This window comes from Platichthys flesus, chromosome 16 (assembly GCF_949316205.1).
Source record: "Platichthys flesus chromosome 16, fPlaFle2.1, whole genome shotgun sequence".
Lineage (NCBI taxonomy): Eukaryota > Metazoa > Chordata > Actinopteri > Pleuronectiformes > Pleuronectidae > Platichthys > Platichthys flesus.
This window is the reverse complement of record NC_084960.1, coordinates 10,535,396-10,556,722: the sequence shown is the minus strand read 5'-3', so window position 1 is coordinate 10,556,722 and position 21,327 is coordinate 10,535,396. Positions and strand designations below refer to the sequence as shown.

At 44.0% G+C, this 21,327-nt stretch overlaps 1 protein-coding gene across 1 annotated transcript in view; it reads left to right on the top strand.

Annotated features, from left to right (window-relative positions):
• The first annotated feature begins 2,618 nt into the window (after window positions 1–2,618).
• adgrl1a (adhesion G protein-coupled receptor L1a) overlaps window positions 2,619–21,327 on the top strand; it is a 90,438-nt gene continuing 71,729 nt past the window's right edge. The window contains exon 1 of the mRNA XM_062408713.1: window positions 2,619–3,065. The gene's annotated coding sequence lies outside the window, so the exon portion shown is untranslated. The remainder of the gene's footprint in view (window positions 3,066–21,327) is intronic.

The following is a 21,327-nucleotide window of genomic DNA, read 5'->3' as shown; positions in this document are numbered from 1 at the left end:
TCCATTTACTAAACCTACTTATATGTGTGTATGTGTTGTACTATAAAATATTATCATAATAATGCTGCACAGCGATTCCTCCCGGTGCTGCACGTTCTTCTGTGCAGTGATGGTGACAGTGTACAAGTATTAAACTATCCTGTAAATAACATATGATGGAGTGGAATTGCAGGAAATCCAGTTTGTAGCCTCTATGTATTTTCCAATATATAAATACTATGATATAATAAACGGCATATAGATATTCCTGAAGTTCTTATGCAAACCCTTGTGATTCGCCTTACAACTCGATAAAGTAAAGAAAAAGCAAATGACTTGTATATGCGGTGAGAAAGTGAATAATTGATTTATCAATCACAGAATGATATACCAGCATCAACCTGCACTGCTACTTTTATTGTATAGTAACAAGACATAAGTGGCTTCAGGTCAGGCTTCTATTTATATCTCCAGCAGAAAACTGCGAGCGAGGAACCTGGCTTATCACGGTGCATGTGGGCTGTTCGGCAGGCTGAGGAGTAACGTGCACTGTGAATGCCTAAAGTTCCGACTGCAGCTCAAAACTGTTGCCATGTGCCATCCCCTGACTCGCGCTCTCCTCCCGTGGTGCATCGTGTAGCAGCTCCATCATGTTCCACTAAAGGGTTTTAACTTCTTCACAGCCTCGTATCCCTCAGCTTATTTCCCCCTTTTTTATTTTGCTCACCTGTGAATATCCTGGAGAGCCCCTGAACTGCCAATTTACGATTCTCCCCCTGCCCAGTGCAGCACTCAATCTTAGTTTTCAGCAACGTGTCTGTCAGTGGAAGAACCAGAAAAATAATCTTTAGAAAAATCCATCAGTGCCTGCACACATCGGGCTGCCAGAGTGTTATCTTATCTGGGTCCTCCTGAGAATCCCTGCTTTGACATTAGACACACATGTTGACTCCAGCACCGTGAAACTAATGAAAAAAACTAATATTAAAACCCCATCGAGATGCATTTAAACTCTGGCCGGTGCACTTAAGTGAGGAATCCACCAGTCTCATAATACACAAGAGTTGTTGTTGTTGGATGTTTCATGCAAATGATTCCCACACACTGTTATTACGACTGTGTTCATTAATCCACCGAGCAAACTGCATGAAAGTAGTTGGATCTTTTTTCGATATTAAATCTTTACTGCTCGCTTAAACACACTGTCCGACACCGAGGTCAGAATGAGGCTAGGGTAACAAATGTGAATATTTAGCAAAACAAAATGTCTTCCTCTGCGTTCGTCCACTCGCAAACGTCGCTATTATGAATTTTACAAACGATTTCTTAAAGTGCAGATTTTTGAAAACTCCCATGTGTTCATCTAAAGTGGAGCGGTTCTGAAACATCTCTCTTCCCGCACACCCCGCGGTTGTTTTGTGTAATGAACATGCACCAGAATCAACAAGCTCACGCAAAACGCTCAGTGAGCATGATTACAACGCTGGTATTTGACTGATGCAGACTTTATCGCCACCTCCTGGCCCGGCATGCTTCTTTAAGCGTTTGTTTTGGGGTTCTCGTCTGGATGGAGATATCTTTAATTAACAAGACATGTGTTTTGTTTTTAAATCAGATGGAGAATTCTTAGTTAAAAAACATATATATATAGATCTATATATATCTGCAGTTGTGTAGACAACACATGCTACATGGAAAATAACCATATCTCTTATGACGTATCTTTACTTGTACTTTTCAACTTCTTAGCGCAGTTAAGTCACAGGAAATGAATGTGGCAGAAGAGCTCTGGCTGTGCCTGAATGAAAAAGCATGTCTCTAAATAAAGTGACAGAAGTTGAGCTGCTTGAAAACACCCGATACAGACTGGATGGAGTAATGTGTCGCAGTCTTGGTGAGATGACAGTCAGTGTGTTAACATGTACAATTTCGATTTTTCCTTCATCCAGGTGCTTCTGGAGAATTGAACCATAGGTAATAATCTCTAAGCTTTGATTTAGCGAGGTGACCACAGATGGTTCCTGAATCCACCTTTTTAAAAAACACTTTGGTTTGGCAACTGGAGAAAAGAAACTGCCATGAAGGAGCAATTTAAGTAGTGGGCAGGCAGAAGTAGTGCGTTTTTTTTCTGCGTTAAATCAACGTTGGTCATAAAAAAGTGGCTTGGCACCGTCTTTAGGACACCGACCTGTATGCGAGAGGCACTGATGGATGCGCCAGGTTGTAGGTATATAGGCCTGATGCAGAACTGCAGTGGCAGAGAACACAGTGAGACTGGTGCTGATGAGAGTGCGCGCTGCCTGCAGACGAGGAGGGAAACTACAGAGCACTGATCCGCTCCGTGCGCCAGGACGCACCGGATCCCCGCAGATGGCCCTGTGCAGACTGGCCTAATTCCGACGGGTTATTTCAAACCGTGCAGCTTTTGTTTTTCGAGACAGCATGAGGGACGAGTGGTGCGCAGTTTAAAAAAAAAAAAAAAAATAGAAAAAAGTGGCGATCCGTTCCTGCGAACAGACAGACACACAGACACACAGACATCACACACCCGAGGAGTCTGATTCGCTTCGCACGTTTTGCGGCGGTGGCTCATTTGCTCACTTGCTCAGCATCGAGCCAGGGACGGACGGACGGACAAGTTGATTTCCTGCTCGTGCTCCGGCACAGTTTCACGTCTCCACTTCGACACCGCTGCAACTCGCATGTTGTGCTTGTTTCCGAGCAGGACAATGGTTTCGTCGCTGTTATTTATTTTGATGCCCACACGGGCGCATTTTCGTGAGAATCTGCTCTGTCCGTGAGGATTTCCCCTCCACACTCTTATCATATATATAAATATATATATTTTTTTTAACCCCAGTGGATCTTTCCCCTCTACCGTTTTTTCCCCCCACCACCGTTGGTTTGTCTTTAAGATAGCAGGCTATTAATTTTTAATTTCTTATGCCTCCGCGCGAAGACGGGACCAGAGAGGAGCAAACGAGTGAGAGCCAGAGGAGGAGAGGAGAAGGAGGCAAGTGAGGAGGGAAGCGAGAATGAATGAGACGCACTGAGCAATCACGGAGAAGGAGATTGGAGGGATCAAGGTAGGAGCCACGCAGTTCTCGTGTCATGTGTCCTTAATAAATCTGATTCCAGTGCGAGCTTAATAACATGTAAACACGCACCAGGGCACGCAGGCAGCTCCAGTATCCAGCCCGAGGTGCAGCCGCGTAAGCCGATTTATGTATTTACGGATGTTCTATGCTTTGACAGACACGGAGTTGGTGCGTCAACAGCAGCCGCCTCATATTCAGAATGCGTCCTGGATGCGCTAAATCAGTCGGCTTCTCTTTCTTTTTGAAGGGGACTCCTTGTCTTTGGGGCCTATGCATTGCACCGTGGCCTGCACACTAATAGATTTGGACAATTTGAATTACTGCCTGGGGAGAGAAATGACTGCAAGTCCTGTAAATGATGGAGGCAAATGCAGGCAGGTGACATTGGAATATACTGAGGCTGATGAAATAGCCCCAATTATAGGTAGTGATAAATAAATTCACTCCTGGATTAATAATGTGGTATCAGAAAATCTAATATCCTGCGATGTTGTCTCCATGTGTGATTTTGCCAAACGCATCCCTCTCACTTTTTCCATCTTCCCCCTCTTGCTCTTAATCTGAAGTTCCCTCCACGAGTGAAATACATTAAGAAGCTCATTGACTATCAGGATAATAAGAGCAAGGTGTAGCAGCATCAAAGTGAACTACTCAATCCAATTCCCCGTGTGTCAGACTACACTAATACTCTGCCAATTCGAGTCATTACCTGTAGGCCAGCTGTTCTCAGAGGGTTCTGGGGAGACCCTGGAGTTCTTCAGGAATGTTTGAGAACGTCCCAAACGAAATGAGATGAAGTTTAATCCACCTCTTATTAAATCCCAATTAAAGAATAGTCCATGACTGTTCATTTTGAGGAGTTCAGATAATAAATTCACAACTTCACTACAAAATATAAAACCCGAAAAAAAATCCCCCTCAATATATTAGATTTAATCTAATGTGACCCTGTAATGTTTCGGGTTTCACAACCTGAAAACCGAGGCGCTCTTATTTTATTACATGCTTGACTAATTCCCAATTTAATAATAAGATATCTAATACAAAAGCCCAGACAACCTACGTTGTAGTTATGATAGAGGAAATTAAACCTTTTGTCTTTTTGCGTATTATTATAATAAAATTGAACCTTAGGACGCAGACCAGAAAGACCCTGAAAACAGTTATTTTCATCCGGTAAGCCTTTTCCCTCATTCCACCGGGGTGCATTGTGTTTGTCCTGCCAATTCTCGGGGAAAAATTGGCACGTCTACTATTCTGAAGGGGCTGAATGAAATTCAAATTCTTCAGGTGGTAAAACAGCAATATTGCAACTGTCTGATTGCGTTATCTGGGCATTCAAGAAGCCAGACTTGGAATTGGTTTACTGCCAAACCCTCTCCCCGGGAAGACAGAAGGATTTATTTCCCCCTTGTCTGTGTGTCACATCAGCATCAGAAAAATTATTCTCGGCTTTCAATTGGTGAATAATAATCATACATTAGCATGGCATGATCGTCGGACTTTTAGTAAGTCATTTATCATAATTAGATTCATTTTGGTGTGACTTCGGCATTTTGGGAGGCTCTGTGTCAAACAGTGGTGAGGACTCAGCGGCCATACTATTCTGCTGAAGGTAGTTGTGAAAGAAATGCACAACACAGAACCTGACTGACGCTCCTTTGAAACAGCAGCACGATCATTCACAATATAGAAAACACACATGTGCAACCAACACACGTACAGATGCACAAACACATACACAGATACTATTTTTTACGAACAATAGTGCCGTGTTCCCAAAGTGACTGCCCTTGTGTTTCCTTTGCCTTTGTGTCCCTCTCTCCTTTTATGTGATATGAATGCAACCCCTGCAGCTCTCTAAAAAGGCCAAGCAAATGAATATGTGAACAGAAAAACAAGCAGAAAGAGCACTGATATGAATTTCATGAAATGACCTATGGTGCCTCACGCCCACAGGACAGTTCAATGTATTGCATCTATGCCGGGTGAAAGGATAATGGGGAGAACAACATTCACCAGATGTTTTCTAAAATAATGCTGAAAGATTTTGGAATCGTGGTAATCTTTCACATGGCTTTTCTCTCAGCGTGGCCATTAGCTGCAGCAAGAGCTACATGTCAGTAAAGTATTGTTAATTTTGACACTCAAAGTTTTTTTGTTCTTAACCTGTGGAGGACACTGACAAATTTAAGCATTGCTTTTAGTAGCAGCGCATTATTCCACAGTTCCAATGGGCTTTGGGGTAACAAACAACATCCTTCTAAAGACCAGAGGAGAAGAAGCTACAGGAATTCACCAAATCCACGATTCAGTCTTGCGGATACATTTTCCTCCAATTTTTCTACCTTGTTCTTCAACGCAACAGACGTGTAAAACTATGGTTACTATTGTTAACTTATCAGTTCTGATTTCTAAATGTAAAAAAAAAAGAAGAAAGAAACAGAAAGCCCATTATAGATAACAAAAAGAGGAGCCATATTTAAGCTGCCTGTCAGTCAAGTCAAGTGGAGGATTTTATGCATTTTTTATGGACAGTGCAATGCAAAATGTCTCTGCAGGGAAAGAGGTGCTCCAGTTAGGTTTTAGAGCACGATACATGCGGGACGATGAATACATGTAGACTTGAACCACACAGCAGATTCTAGAGCGCCATTTGATTTTCTTCATGTTGTTCTAGGACTTAATATCAAGTAATTTAGCATTTTTTTTAATTGCTGCACAACAACATATTCTGCTTATCCAGATGTTTGCTGATTTATTCTTAAAACACACACACGTACACACACACACATACACACACACACACAGCAGGGAATAAGCATCCTTAGTACCATCAGGACAGGACAAAGAACTCTGGCATTGCAATATATTCTGATGATAAACTTAATCTCATGTTTGCCTTTTGATGATGAAATTATCTGATTAGAACTGCAGGCCCTCACCAGCCAGTCTGCCGACCCCTCGCTTGTCATGGTCCACTGAGCAGGGGAATTTATTTTGAATAATCATCTTCAAAGTCCATATTGATTTATTCAAATTTTGTTTGCAGTTTTAATCCGGGCAAAACAAGCTCATTTTCATTTTTTATAGAAGATTGAATTGTGTCTGGTGGTCTACATTATATATATATATATATTTATTTTAATTTCTTTTGGCTACAGAGCTCAAAATTATTTGTTTTCCAATACTAGTCGCAGCTTTTACAACAACAATTTTGGAGCAGTATTAGAGAATATTTGCTGACATTTTCGACAGACTCCGATATGCATTGGCAGATTCTATTATCCCAATGGTTGATAGATTTAAACAATCATTCGCATCGAGTGGGTGGCTCTCCATCTTGTATACAGGCAGATAGGTAATCTTTTATGCCCTTTTCAGTTGTGTCAAAAAGCTGTGTCTCTGTCTGTGTTATTTATTTATTTTTACCAGTGAGCTGACCTAGAAACAGTTTATTGTCTATTCCAACGTCACTTTTACTCCGTCCGTTCGCAGACAGGGCTGTTTACCTTGCAGTGGCAGCCCTGTGGTTGTCACCACCCTGATAAGACTTGTCCTGACAGGAAAGCCATTATGATTATAATAACAGTAATTGTGGTTCAGAGTTTAACCCCTGTCGACAAAACACACTGGAAATGGTTTTAAACTTCTATTGTTGGACTAATTATTACAATCAGAAATACACTTCCATGTTTTCTAAGGCCGTCCTGTAATGCGTTGGCTGTTTCCTCTCAAATGCGAGATTACATGTTGGGAGCATGACCATGCAATAATGGATCAGGAGCGATAAGTAGGAGAAAAGGAAATGGAACGGAGTGCAATAACAAAGGGGGAGAGGAACACAATGGGCAACGAGCAGGAACGGTCTTTGCTGTCGGTTGAAGGTGTGAAAGCAATCGGCTGTGCGCGTCCATTTTGAAGCTCGTGGCCTCTGTGCTGTGCAGGTCTCTGTGAATGAAGCCGTGCACGCAGCGGGCTGTAACTGCAGGCCCCCGGTCTCCGCTCCATCTGGAGAGAGGCTGGAGGTGTGGGCTCCGAGAAGCCAATCGTGCAATCTAAACCTACCGAACACTAATTCAATTCAATCGCTGCCAGCCTTGAGCATGTGTAGGCGCCAGCATGGAGAAAAGGGAACGGGAGCAACAAGAGCGCATGAACAGAAAAAAAAAAAATCGATGAGGACTCTTTTTCATAAATGGAGTGGGTGTTAAATTAGCTGGATGGGCCCCGTGTAGCAACACACTGGATTGAGTGCCTGGTGTATTTGGGTTGTGTCTATCGAGTGAGAGACGACTTGGGTGTACAGCAGTGAAAAGGCTCAGCGATGCTCAATCAATGGGACCAATCAGCCTCACCAGCTATTCATTCAATTTTACACAGATTTGTCAGGGGGTTGGCGACTCTGAAGTTGGTTGTCGAAACTGCAGGTCCGCACTTTCAAACGCCGATTCAAACCGCAATTTGTAATGACCTGCTTGGAGTGCCCTTTTGATCTGCGCTGATTTTCCTATTCATGCTGTTAAAAGCAACTTCAAATACCCGTTATCGGCCCACTGTGTTTGTCAGTTTTTATTTCTTAACATGTACACAATGGGTTCTCTAGGACCTGTGCCAAGACACAATTTGGAAAGCACTTGAGAATAATGATCACAAATCAATATAATCTCACCCTGCTGATTGTCACTTTAAGAAATCAGATGTGGCAACCCCCGCCAAAGGTGTGTAATGACAGCGGTGCTCTTAACACTCCGACACCTATTATAAGCCTTGGCACCTACAGCTAACCACACGGTGGGCCGTATGCCGATATATGCCCATACAGGCGGACACTCATGTGTGCAGAGGTACGAGCAAACACGGCAAAGAATTATATTCCTGCGGGATAATGCTTAATTGATTAATTAATATAAAAAAGAGAGGGAAGGGAGGCACAGGACGAAAAGCCTCAGGCACATTGTTAGAGGGAGAGAGAAAATGTCCATCATGTCATCTGAGGCTGTTTTCACCAAATGTTCAGATTGAAGGCTCCTGATTTTTTTTACATTCTTTACATTTGATCTGGTTAGTTTTTTAGATTTGCATTGTGATTTTGAGAGGGCACAAAATAACTTCACATGATGTATACCTACATCAAGTCATAATACCTGTGCTTCGTCTCCGTATACTGGAATTTAATTGGTCTTTAGTTAAACGTGCGTTTGACATCGACGTGTTGCAGAAAGCTTTTTATCGTCTGAATGGAGAAAAAAATAGGAACAGATTACTCTCATTACCAGTATAATATTATTCTGGGTTTGGATTTCGCCGTCAAATTATGATGAAATATTTTGTCCTCACCTTGTGTGCTACCTAGGCTTCACTGGCCGATTTCTTTTTTAATTATTGAATGGTTGATGAGTCTTCCTGCGCTCCCTGCAATTGATCCCGAAGTCCGAACCATCCAATACCAAACCAACGTGTGGTTCAATTTGATCCAGACTCAGACCAACTCCTTTGGTCTGAACCAAAATGCAAAGTCTGAAGGACCGAGCCAAACCGAATAGGTGCAAAAGTGGAAAGGAGTTAAACCTTTGTCCTCAGGTAATTGGAAAAGCTTTCCACATCAAATCTGTCAATCTGAAAAGAGTAGCGCACAGATGAAAAGAAACAGGGATCAATCGACCTAATAGCTTGTCCAATCTAACCTTATGTTTTTCTGATATCTTGACTGAGGGCTCGGACGGGAGCGGTGAATGAGCCCCTCTAATTGGCCTGGCCGGAACACGCAGAGCACGAGGCAGAGCGGTAACGGCAAGAGGAGCTGTCGCTCCTCCTCCTCACACCTGGTGCGCTCATTCTGCCGACGTCAATAGTGACACCTTCGTCCTCATTACCTTCAGCTTAGTGTCATTTTTCAGACCCTTCATCTGACTCCAGAGTTCCTTTATCAGACCATGATCCACTTTGTGTCACTGACCCCCTCACACTCAAGCATCCGATAAAGGAGTGATTATTAAGTTAGATGGAAGCTATCAACATGTTTGGCTAGGCTGCAGAATGAGGAGAGACATGTATATAAACAGGAACTCCATATGTGTGCATACGTGTCTGGCCCTGACACGCAGTGATGTTCACCGGAGACTCACCTGAGTCGGTCCACAGAGGACACCCCTGGTGGATTTGTATTTGTGTCGGCAGCGCTCCCCTTGGACTACATGGCGTTGGACTTGTGTGAGCATGTTTGTGTGTGTGTGTGTGTATGTGTGTCCGTGCCATTAGCTAGAAGAAGAGGCAACACCAAGAAACAACCCGGGACCGAAAAGAAGCTGTTTGTTTGTTTGTCTGCCAAGATGGGAGTCGGAGGGAAGCAGGTAGCGAGGGAGGAGAGAGAGGGAAGACGGAGGGGTTCTGCAGCTCCTTGAGAGAGGAGGTGTGAAAGGGCACGTATATTCATCAACAGCTGCAAAAACACCCAGAGCAAAATACATACTGAAGGTAGATTCCAGATGAGAGGGAAAAGGGGGGAGGTGCAACGTGATGGAAAAAGCCCATAAACATAGAAAAGGAAAGAGAGAGCGAGAGAGAGCATCCGGAGTGGATTAATTAAGGATTATAATTATGTTGGGACTATGCATGTCTCACCTGAGACTGCCCTGTGCCGCTCCTCTCCAATCCTCATGCCCTCTGCTCCTCTGCACATATGGACACACAAACCACAGGAAAACACTACCCACACTCGTAGTATCATGGATTCACCCCGCTGACACTGTGCACGGAAAACCAACGAGCGCTGCAGCACATGAACCTTTCTTGCTGCAGTTTTTTTAGAGACTAAAGTTGATTGAAAAAGATGATTGATTCAATATTGTTTGGGGTCATTAAAGAGCAGTTTGCCGTTTTTTAATTAAAGAATATCATCGTATAATGTGGATAATAAGATGGTGAAGGTGTTACATGATTTTATAGATACGTTTTCCCGTTCCCTTTAGCTGTATTTTCTTCTCAACCAACTCCTGAGGGAACTCTCCTGCTCTTTAGATGCCATATGTTCCACTATGTTGATCAGCTGATTACTAGCTTCAACTGCTTGTTGTTTTGTGCTGGGTTGGTAGATAACAGCAGGTACATGTTTTTTTCACAGTGACAGGTTCTTGCTAGGGCTGGAAAGGATGGGGGCAGGAAGAGTGAACCAAAACTGTAAAGTTGAAGGATATAAAACCAAAACACTGAGAGAAATGACATTAACATGCTGCTTAGAGCCGAGCGGGAACTGCAGAGTCAGGTGATCATTTTCTGTCTGACTGATTTTTAGAATACACAGTCCTCTGTTAATAAAAAATTATTATAGCAGCATTAAAAAAGCAGAGGTGAATCCTTTATCAGGTAATTTTAGAAAGTGTCCACACTAATGTTTTTTCCATATTTAAACAGTTTTATAACAAAATCAATATTCACAGTGCATATGACATGACCGTTCATCTACACTGGTGATACACATAAACCTGTAGCAGATTTTTAACCCGCAGTTGCTTAGTTGCAGAAAATACTATATGAACGAGGAGGATCAACCATGGCAAAAATAAGAGTTTCTTTTCTTGGACTTCCCAGAAGGTTCAACTGGAACTGAAGTCTGAAGTTAGAAATCAGTTGCATTGAAGATATTGCAACTTGGGCTGCAATTTTCCGCCTGAGAGAAAAACTGACACAGTCTGACCCGAAACCCGACAGGCCTTCTGTTGTTGGTGTCCCAACACGACCTGATCAAGTACATAGCCAAGCCAGCACGACTGAACCCGACACAAACCTGTATATCATTTCACAATATTTTCAAGATGTCCGACGGGTCCAGACGGGTTCTGGCCGGGTAATTCCCTATTGCATTCATGGCTGGTTGTCGATTCGTGACAAATAAGTCTAATGAGCAAATTTAGCTGACTGCATCGTTGTTTCTCAAAGTCTCACTGTTTCTTGTTCTGGCCGTCCTCACTAGAACACAACGCTTGAGCAGTGTTTTCAATTGTCTAAGAAACTCCAGGTTAGTGTGGACGCCCAACATAAAAGCAGCAAAACTGTTTAAAGATCTTAAGCACATCTTTGTGGACTTACCCTAAATATCCCACCCGTTTTCAAGACACTTGACAACTCACGACTGTTTTTACCGTACTCAACAAGGGTATATTTGTCCATATGCTCTGGAATAATTCTTTCAGGCACATTGTCTATGGCCTATTTTATCTTTCAATACCAGTGAGACAACAAGATGGCAGAATGATTTCTCGCCTGTCTGATTTTGGAGACATCTTAGACCTCCCTCAGAGCTGGGACTAATAAAAATGAGGCAAATAAAGCCTGTGGTTCAGGAAAGACCTCAGCAGTACACTCAGGAGACATTTTTCTTTCCTCTTATGTTACAAAAACAGGATTATGGTTGTTAAGTCCCATTCCATTAAAGCCTCTTGTTTTTACAGTGAAGCTGGTCAACAGCTAAGCATCCAGGTGTAGAGCAATGTGAAGTAAGGTGCTGCTAAAAATGACAATGCGTGCTCAGCAAACCTTCGGGGGGTATGTGAAGTTTTTTTTTAAACTACAGTGCAGAGCAGCAATTTTTAGCAACTGAGTGTTTTGCTACTTTCAACTGAAACGGGGACAAAGAAGGATACATTTTGTACAAAGAACTAAATAAAGGACGGGCACCAGGAAGGGCGTTTCCCTTATATAATAAAACACAGTCTGCTGGTCTGTCTGGATATGAATGCACTTATAATTCAATAAAGATTACTATCACACCACTTGTGCCGCCATCATGGTATGAACATAAACCACATGTCATACGTCATCTGACCACAGGAGACACTTCCCAGACCACAGCTTAACCTCTGATAGCTCACAGCTCCACCACACACGCACACACACACTTAAACACACACACACACACACACACACACACACACACACACACACACACACACACACAGAATTACAGAAACACAATTACGCACACTCATACACACACATGCACGCAAGCATGCACACACCCACACCCACTTTATTTGTTGTGCAGTTAGAGACATGAGGCATTTAGGGAACAGAATGGAAAAGGATTTAATTGAGTCTTTGATCATTAAAGAATTACCATGTGCCTGCTTGGCACCCTGGTTATTGTTTCATGGATTAATCATTTTCATTCCACAAATTGTGGAATCCACACAGCAAACCGGCGTGCTGCCTGCCTGACATAGATATGCAGTATTGGAGCAAGGGAGTTTTAATGTGTCCGAGGCCCCCAATAGGCTGAAGCCGTCCATGCAACTAGATTTATTTGAAAGATTGGTTTTATCGATTTACTGTATTAATGTGGTGCCAGTTTAATCAGTGTGCTGTGGAACTATGCAGAATTTGACATCTCCGTGAACTCAAATGAATTGAGTGCGCAATATTGATCTGGTTTTCCACAGTATTTATTCAGCTATTTGTCTAAGAGCTGATTAATTCAGTGTGTACGAAATAATGTAGGTACGTGTTTATGAGGCAGTGTGACTGTTTGTGTGTGTGTTTCTCTCTCTCTCTCTCTCTCTCTCTGTGTATTTGTGTAACGGGTAATTGCATCTATTATAGACCGAAGGTTTCACCCTTTTATTGGCCTAGCAGCATTTACAGTTTATATATTTTCTTAACTGCCCAAGCAAGAGCACACTGCAACTGTATTTTATAAAACGACACATCTGCTGCAGGATCAGCACATGTGTGGAAATTATTGGTGGAGAGAATGAATGCACATGTGAACATGCATGCACATCCAAATGCACACTGCACATCTTAGCACATTATATGCATGCAGTAGCACCATGCTGGGGTGTGTGCAGTGTGTAACCGCAGGAATCACAGACTATAGTGGGGCCGGAGCTATGTTCTGCATCGGCATGATGATTGAGCAGTATCTGTCATAGAGAGCCAGAGGAAGAAGAGTAGTTATCTAATTAGAGCTCACTCAGGATGGATAAGAATGCTTTCTGACAGCTGTCTCATCTGATTCGGCTGCCTGTTGAGGAGCATTTGTTTGGAGATGTTTGTTTAGGCTCATTATGGATAAGAGCAGAGGCTTCACACTTCTCTCTCCTCCTATTCACTGTGTAAAGGAGGACCACCGATATTGATATTACACAGAGGAGAATCTCGGCTGTCAGTCGGTTGCCCCCGTTCACCGAGCAGGTTCTGTTCACAAGACATAGTGTTGTCTGAGCTGTGATCCTACAAGGAGATTTGAGTACACAAGGGTAAAAACAATTGAGTGGATTGACGAGATCATCAGCACAGACAATGATGAGTTTCTTAGGCTTGGCATGTAACTCTACCGCAGCATACTCCTGAAAGCGATTGTAGATTCAGGGAGTATCTCCAGTGAGAGCAGGGGCAGCACAGTGCTGGAGGGGAACCTCACTTATTTAATGAAATACAGCAGAAATTAAACCTCCTATTCTATGTGTTTATTTAATCATGGAACATGGACCACGGCTCAGGTCACAATTACCATACCAGTTCAAAGAGATGCAAAGGGCAGTGATCTGTATTCCACTGACATTTCTGCTGTGCATTATAATACACTGTGTATACTGTAGTGAATATGATGAATAGCTAAAGACACTGTTGGGATGATCTTTAGGCTACTTCCATTTGTAGGAAATATGACAAAAAGGAATTTATTATATCATCTCTGCCAAGGACATCATATAAAAAAATAATTGTCTGCCTAAAATTAGCAGGATTACAGAAAAATAACTTGAGGGACTACCATGAAACTTGGCATAAAGATGAGGTATGAGTCAGGAAAGAACACGTCAAATTTTAATGTAGTATCGAAGTACGCAGATCCAGAAATGTCTTTTTCAGTTTCTGTACTACGTTCATTACCCCCCCCCCCCCCCCCCCACACACACACACACGCATACGCACACAATTGCTCTCATGTGCAATGGATTCCGAGTGACAGGTACGCAGACCAAGGAACAAAAGACAAGCTGAAGCTATGTGGTCTGACTGGAAGGTAACAACTTTATGGACGATAGCGCAAACAAGCACACGGCAAACAAATAAATGCAGCAAAACACTACGTGAAGGATCTTTTATATTTTTATGAGTGTAAATAAACAGAGGTAGACAAGATAGTAAATGGAAAAAGAATAAATATAAAAAACTAAATCAAAAATGCTGAGGATGTATATTTAATTAGCTGGAGGTCTTTTGCTGTAGTGGTTTGTATAGAAATGTTATCAAGTACGTGGCACAGGATGATTGCACGAGCAAGTAGAAAAACTGGGGTGATACTGAAACTGCTGCAGGCCCTAATGCAATATGGAGGCCCGCTGAAGTCTAGATAATTAATAGGAAACACCACTTTGACATGACGAGATAGGACATTAGCCTTGACCCTTCGAGGATTGTTGTATGTTTTTAGGATGAGCTGTGCAACATTGTGTTGTTCTACATGTGCGGATGTCTGAAATCTCTTTATGTGCGGAGAACTCGCATGGAAACACTAACCTTCAGCATTACAGCCCTACTGTACTTTACACTAATGTAATTATGACCAGATTAAGGCAGTACTCAAATTATTGCAGCTGTCATGTAATCATGCTAAATGGATTATCATAGATGAATTAAAGGGAGAATTGAAGAAAGGTTAACCCAATTGTCTGCCCCCATAATCAATGTTTTGCCCGTAGTCTGCCGTGTACCTCCATACTGATTACGTTTTGTGATTCTCTGCAAAGCCGCGTTTCTGCACAAGCGGCAGCAAGACAAAAACAAAAGCGATGAAACGCGTCTTTCTTAGGGCCACCGCAGAGTGGCTTTCATGTTACAACCGACTCGGCAAGTGACAGGCTCTGTGTCACGGGGCTCTGCAAATTCATCATCACAGCAAAACATAGACACAAAGTCCCTGCGTGTGTCTCCTCATGGCGCTCAGCTACCCGGCTTCCCGGCATCAAACGCGTCTCGTGAACACTGGCTACCGGGCACATCGACATCCGGCAATCCGAGATCATGCACTCGCCTTGAGGTGGCGCGGTATTCCTTCACATTGTAGAGATTTGAATGCGTCCTTGTGCAAACCGTTTCACACAGATCTACAACTTTTAGGGCGCGAGGCTGCGTGTTTGGCTTCACCTTCCCGTCAACCTGCTTGTTTTTCTTTTTCTCTGAACGAATCTGCATTGACCTTTTTCTGTGCTGCCGCTGTCCCCCTCTCGACAATTCCCCATGCCATCACGCTCTCTATTTGTTCGCTCAACTACCATCTGCAGTTTAGAGACGTGTGCTCAGTGGTTCTGCTCATACAGTGTGTACCTGTTTACACTCGCCTGCCCCTGCACCCTGCACTGACATGCGTCTGTGTCGTCCTCTGCGAGTGTACTGACGTTTGCCCTACACTCACCTTCTCTCGCCCCCCCCTATCACTCACTTCATGATGCGAGGCAGATATGGATGGAAATACAAACGACCCCCGATGAACCCAGATATTGAGCTGTTTTAAAGCTGGAGGCTTTAGACAATATCCCTTCCTTGCTCTAACACGCCGGAGAAGGAGGGGCTGGGGCTTCTCACTACATCGGGGTTTTATGGGATTTATGACCCCCGTCCCCGGCAGCTATCTCTCCCTCCACTGGCACGTCTCCCACTGGCTAGAATTAGCAGGCGAAGAAAACAAACAAATTACAAGGAAACAAACACAACGGCTAATAAGCATGAGGTGAAATGAAGAGAACGTTTTCAGCTGCATGCGGGCGCTGTGAGCGAGCTGGAAGGAAGGACAGGCTATAATCTTCTCTCCCTCTCCCCTGTCTTCTGTTTTTTTTTTTTGCATTTCCCTCCAATATCCTCCTGTCCCGCTGTCCCCTATGCCCCCCCCGTGACTCGCCAGTGGGCCTCTCCGAGTAGATCATTCCTGAGCAAGGGCAGTGCGAGACAGATGGGCGGATGATGGATCTGACGTGATAGACAGCAGGGTGATGGATGGCTTGCTGGCTGATAAGGGATTAATGCAGTGCTGAGGCCGCTGCAGCACAGCGGATGGCTTAGTGATAGAAAGATAACACTGACGAGCAGATAAACAAGAGAGCGCTAATCCACGCCCCCTTGATGGACAGAAAATCAAAGCGAGGTAAAAGCACCACAGTTGGAGAGTTGGACCTTTATACTCCCAAGGTTTACAGCTTTCATAGGAGGGGGTATAAGTGGGCACGGGGTGAAATGAGGCAGGGGGCTGAGGAGCATTTTGTGTATTACTTGTGTTGGCATGGGTCAGTGATAGCCGAAGTCTCTCAAGCTGGACTTGGTGTTGGATATATTGGACAAGGGCGGGAGTTTTGGTGATAAGGTGTGGTGGGTGAGGGCTGGTGATATGCTATTTTGAGTAATGGCGAATAGTCCGACTGCGGAGGAGAGATTGGGCTTATTGGAAAATTGGCCGTAGCGGGATGTGATTGGACGATTGGACAGCGGGGAGTGTGCTGTCTGGGGAGTGGAGATAGGAGTGTGTGTCTGTTGGTATTTTTAATGCACTTCCCAGAGCGCAGCAGCCTAACCTTCTGTGTAATGTACGGAAATAAAGGTTCTGGGCCTGTTTGCAATTCGGCCAACTGGCGAGTTGAAAAGGGCCTGTCGTGATGAGGGGAAGAGGGAAAAAAAGACCAAAGGGAGTGGAGGACGATCCCAGGGAGAGCTCCTCTGAAAATAGGGAGCAAGTTGGCCATCCCTGCGTTATTATTGAACGCTAAGCTTTGTCTCTGTTCACCGTTTCAGGGGACCCCAAGGGTGCTGGCATTGATCCGGTGTGCTCAGAATGCACTCTGGTGTCACCTATTTAAACACGGAGAGCCGCTAGCCAACAGAGACAAGCCTTTATTTATCAAGCCTCTGATTTCAGCCCGCACGGATGACAACCTGATTAGCACTTAAAGGAGCTCTTAAATCTTTTATTGGAATTGGATGCAATCTATGCAGAGAAAGAGATTGGCATTCTGAGCCTGAGAGAATCATGGAGGAGGAGCAGAGAGGTGAGGTGAGGTACGGTGTCATCCAGGGGGTTAATGACGGGGAGGGACGGACTGGATGCAAAGTGTCCGACGGAGACAGTGAGGCTGGAAGAGGGAGACAGTGTGTGGCCGGGAACAATGGGTGAGAAGTAGAAGTTGCGAGTGGGAGAGGGCATGTGACCGAGGAGCGGTGGCAGACACTGGAGGACCAGATGAGAGCACTAGTGGCCGGGGACAATGAGCGAATGTGGAATAAGTGGTTGAGAATATTGTGGACAAGTGAAGGCCTGGGCAAATGAACAAATTGCTAAATAAACAAGTGGGCGACGACCGTGTGTTTGCGCAGGCTGCGGGGACGCTGGTGCACATTGTGCGTGCGGGGGCGAATGAATGAGCGAGGCATGGTGGAAAAGCCTAAGTGAGTGAGTAATGGGGGTTAGTGATGGGTGTGTTGACAGAAAGTGTCAGCTTTAACCACACTGACCCACGAGTACAGGCTGCATGCACAAGCGACGGAATCGGAGTGCCAGCTTAGACGTGAAGTGACTGTAAAAATTGAATGTGAATTTCCCGTTGGATGTGAAATGAATGCAAATAGGAAAAGTAGGTGGATGGCGTTTGCGCATCTATCTCCATGTGTCTGTCTCCTGGTGTTTTTACATCATTTGACATGAGACCAGGAGATCAGCATCTCTCTCTGTCTCTTCTCGGTCCATAAATGTAGCCACGTTTCATCTTCTGTGGGTTCTATTCTTCAGGGGGTGTCCTCTCTTCTTCTGTTTCGGCATCACCCACATTACAATTTGTGTTTTCTTAGAACAGATTAAACAGTTTTAAATAAAAATCACAACTTTCTTGCCAGGCTGTAACTGGGAACAATTTAGTTTCATGTAATAGATGAGTATATTTGCTCTCAAAGAGAGAGGGACCCTAATCGATGCCTGTGCTCGATAAGTGAGGAGCTGATACTAAAGAGTAGCAAGATAATTACCTTCGCCAAGGAGGTTCTGTTTTTGTCTGCAACAGCTTGTTTGTGTGTCTGGATTACATAAAAACTACTGGGCAGATTTACCACAAAAACTTGGGGGAAGGATGTGGTATGGGTCAGGGGAGAACCCATTAAAGTTAGTAGTTTATTTTTTGCATCTTTTCCCTTGGGATTCCAGTGGGCGATTATTTCCCAACACCAAGACTTATGTGTGTGTATGTTTCTTTGTGTTTAAGACTCTGTCCAACACTGGACGTCTTGGAAAAGTCCATTGTCCTGCCCTGCAGCCTGTGCTCCACTCGGATCCTTCTCCCCTCATCTCTGTCAACGACGGCCGCAGCAAAACAATACTGCCATTGAAATGTCAGGAGAATTATCATGGTGTAAATACACACACATTGTTAACTGCCCTCCACGTCTCCTCTCCATTTTGCTGCTCACCTGTCTCTCTCACCCTCTTGTCTGGCGTGACTCTATCTCCTGCCCCCTCCACCACCCATTGGCTGCAGCATGCTTGTCTGACCCTGTCATAGTCTCCTTCAGGGCCTGTCTCTTGGTGATCAAACTCCATTATTTATGCTGTATCGTGTTGCACCATCAATTCCTGCAACGGAACAATGCGAGGCAGATTTCCTTTACTGTCACAAAAGCAGTGAGACTCGGCAGAGGATGGAAATGGGATTAGCCTTAAGTGGAATTTAATTTTCACCGTTGCTGTCTCCGAAGCCTGTCTACCACCCAGACACCATGACGCGCTTTGGTAGTGCTTTCACCATTGTGCGTTTCGTGTGTGTGTGTGTGTGTGTGTGTGTGTGTCTGTGTGTGAGAGAGAGAGAGAGAGAGCGCAAGAGATTATAGCTTCGCTGCACAATGGCGACTCCAGCATTTGTAATGTGATGCACATTTGCAACTGCACGGCTATTCAATTGTGCTGCCACTTTCTCCGGTTTATTTAAGCGTCACATTTAAACTCTAAAGGCTCGCTTATACTCAACGTTAGATATTTATACAGAAACAGATGAAGCCCTCTGTCCGTACTCTATTTTCATTTCCTCCATATTTGTGCAAGTCTTCTGAAAGCTTATCGATACTAATGAAACTTACAAAACATTGCAATACCACTAAATGTCATGGGGAGGCAGTGTAGTCAATTTTTTAATAAGAAACTTTTGACGAAACACTTTGCGAATTAGTGAGAATGTAAAATTGATATGATGTTTACGAAGCCCAGACACTGGACAAAAGGGTGCCTTGGCCATTATATTATAACTACCTCGTCCAACGTCCCCATATTTGTTATTGTTTGCTCTTGACTCTGCACTGCCCTCTAGTGGATGTTATGGTTTGCAGCCATGACAACTGAACTGGACACATGGAAGAATGTGGGCAGTGAAGGTTACATCATCTACTTTGATATGTAAAGGCAGCACAAATGAGCCGCAAGAAATCAGTCCATTAGTGATTATTATTTTGTGATGATGACAAAACGTTTTGCTCTTATTTCTTTGCCAAATTAGTTAAAAATACATGACATGAATTAATTAATAACAACATCAGCTTGGAATTCTGTGATCTGATATAAATGAGTAAATAGATGATGAATAAGTCCTGTTGAAATGTGAATCAGTGTGTAGGTATTGGCATCCAAAGACATTCTGTGCTCCAGATGAAACCAGAATGGCACACGGTGAGCGCACATTTCCGCCAAAGCCCATCAGTCTAATCAAGTTGCACCAAATTTCAAACACTCACAGATTTCAGTTCCTTAAAGTGGACAGATATCTTTTTTTCCCCCAATCAAGATCCATGAATTATTCTCTGGGAAAACTGTGGAAATGGTAACGAAAGTGAAAAGAGAATGTAATGGGTTCTTCCCTGACCCATAACCACATCCTGCCCCCAAGTTTTGTCGTAATCCATTAGTGTAGTTTGTCCTGCTCACAAACAAACAAAGCAGCAAACAAGGGTACAGGGGTGAAAACACAACCTCCTCGGTGGAGGTAATGGATGTGGTTTGTTGGTTTCGGCTGCCACGTCTCCCTGAAACTGTCCTCAGCTATGTACAGTCTGTGCGTCGGTGTGTGTATGATGTGTTGGGACCTTGAGAGTTGATGGTGTGTGTGAGTGTCTCCCGAGTGGTGACTGTTGTTTCTGAGGAACACGCACTCTTTGGTGTTTTTTCCTGATGTCCCCGCTCTGTTCGTACTCTCGCTCACTACGAACTTGATCAACACTCGAATTTATATTTTAAAGGAAATAAGCAATGGATGTTACACAGGCTGCTGGCCCCGCCCCCACCCTGACAGCCGTAGCCTCCAAGCCAGCTTGTGACTGAAGTCACAACCGGAGTGAAGAGAAAGAAAGAGCAGCGGAGCATGTGGAGGAGAGGAAATAAGGGTTCATTTATCCTGAACACATTATGGGGGTAAATTAGAATACATTCAGCTTTTTGACTTTGCCTTTTTTTATGCAGAATTAATTTGACTAATTATTACTTGAGAGGTAATTATGTCTTGCTGCATGGGTGATCTAGTCTCTTGTCAAGGAAGACGGCAGTGTGTTGAATGACACGTACGAGTGTTGGGGTGAATGTAATGTGAGGTATAAAGAGCAGCAACCACCGAAAGGCTAGACAGGCCACAGGTGTAGGTATCGGCTCAGGGGCAGGTGTGTGTGTGTGTCTGTGTGTGTGTGCATGTGTGTTTGAGTTGCAATTCATGTGCTGTGTTTGCATGCAAGTGGCGGTGTGAAAGGCTCGAGAGATGGAGGTGATTTGTGGGTATTGTATTCCTGTAATCTGCTCAGATCAGATCAACCCGAGCCAATAATGCAAGGCTGAGCCAAATACCACATTGCTCTTTCTTCATCTTTCACTTCTCGTTCTCTCGCTCGGTCTCTCTGTGCCACCCCCCATCCCCCCGCCACCCTCTCTTTGCCTTTTTTCTTTTCACTGCAGTGGGAGCCCGCTTTGCTGCAGAGGAAAAGATGGAGTAAAGATGGAGCAAGAGCGAGAGAAAGACAGACTAGAAAGAGTCAGGAAGATGGATGGCGAGAAACGGAGATAGGACCGAGAAAGAGATTCGGAGAACAGAGGAGGAGATGCAAGGTGGATGCGACTGAGCAGTAAACGATTACTGCTCTGCCTGTGCGTGCTCCTGGTGGAGCCTGATACCAAATCAAACAGTGCTCTTTCTCTCTATTGACACACAGACGCAGACACACACACAGGCCACGAGCATTTGAGTTT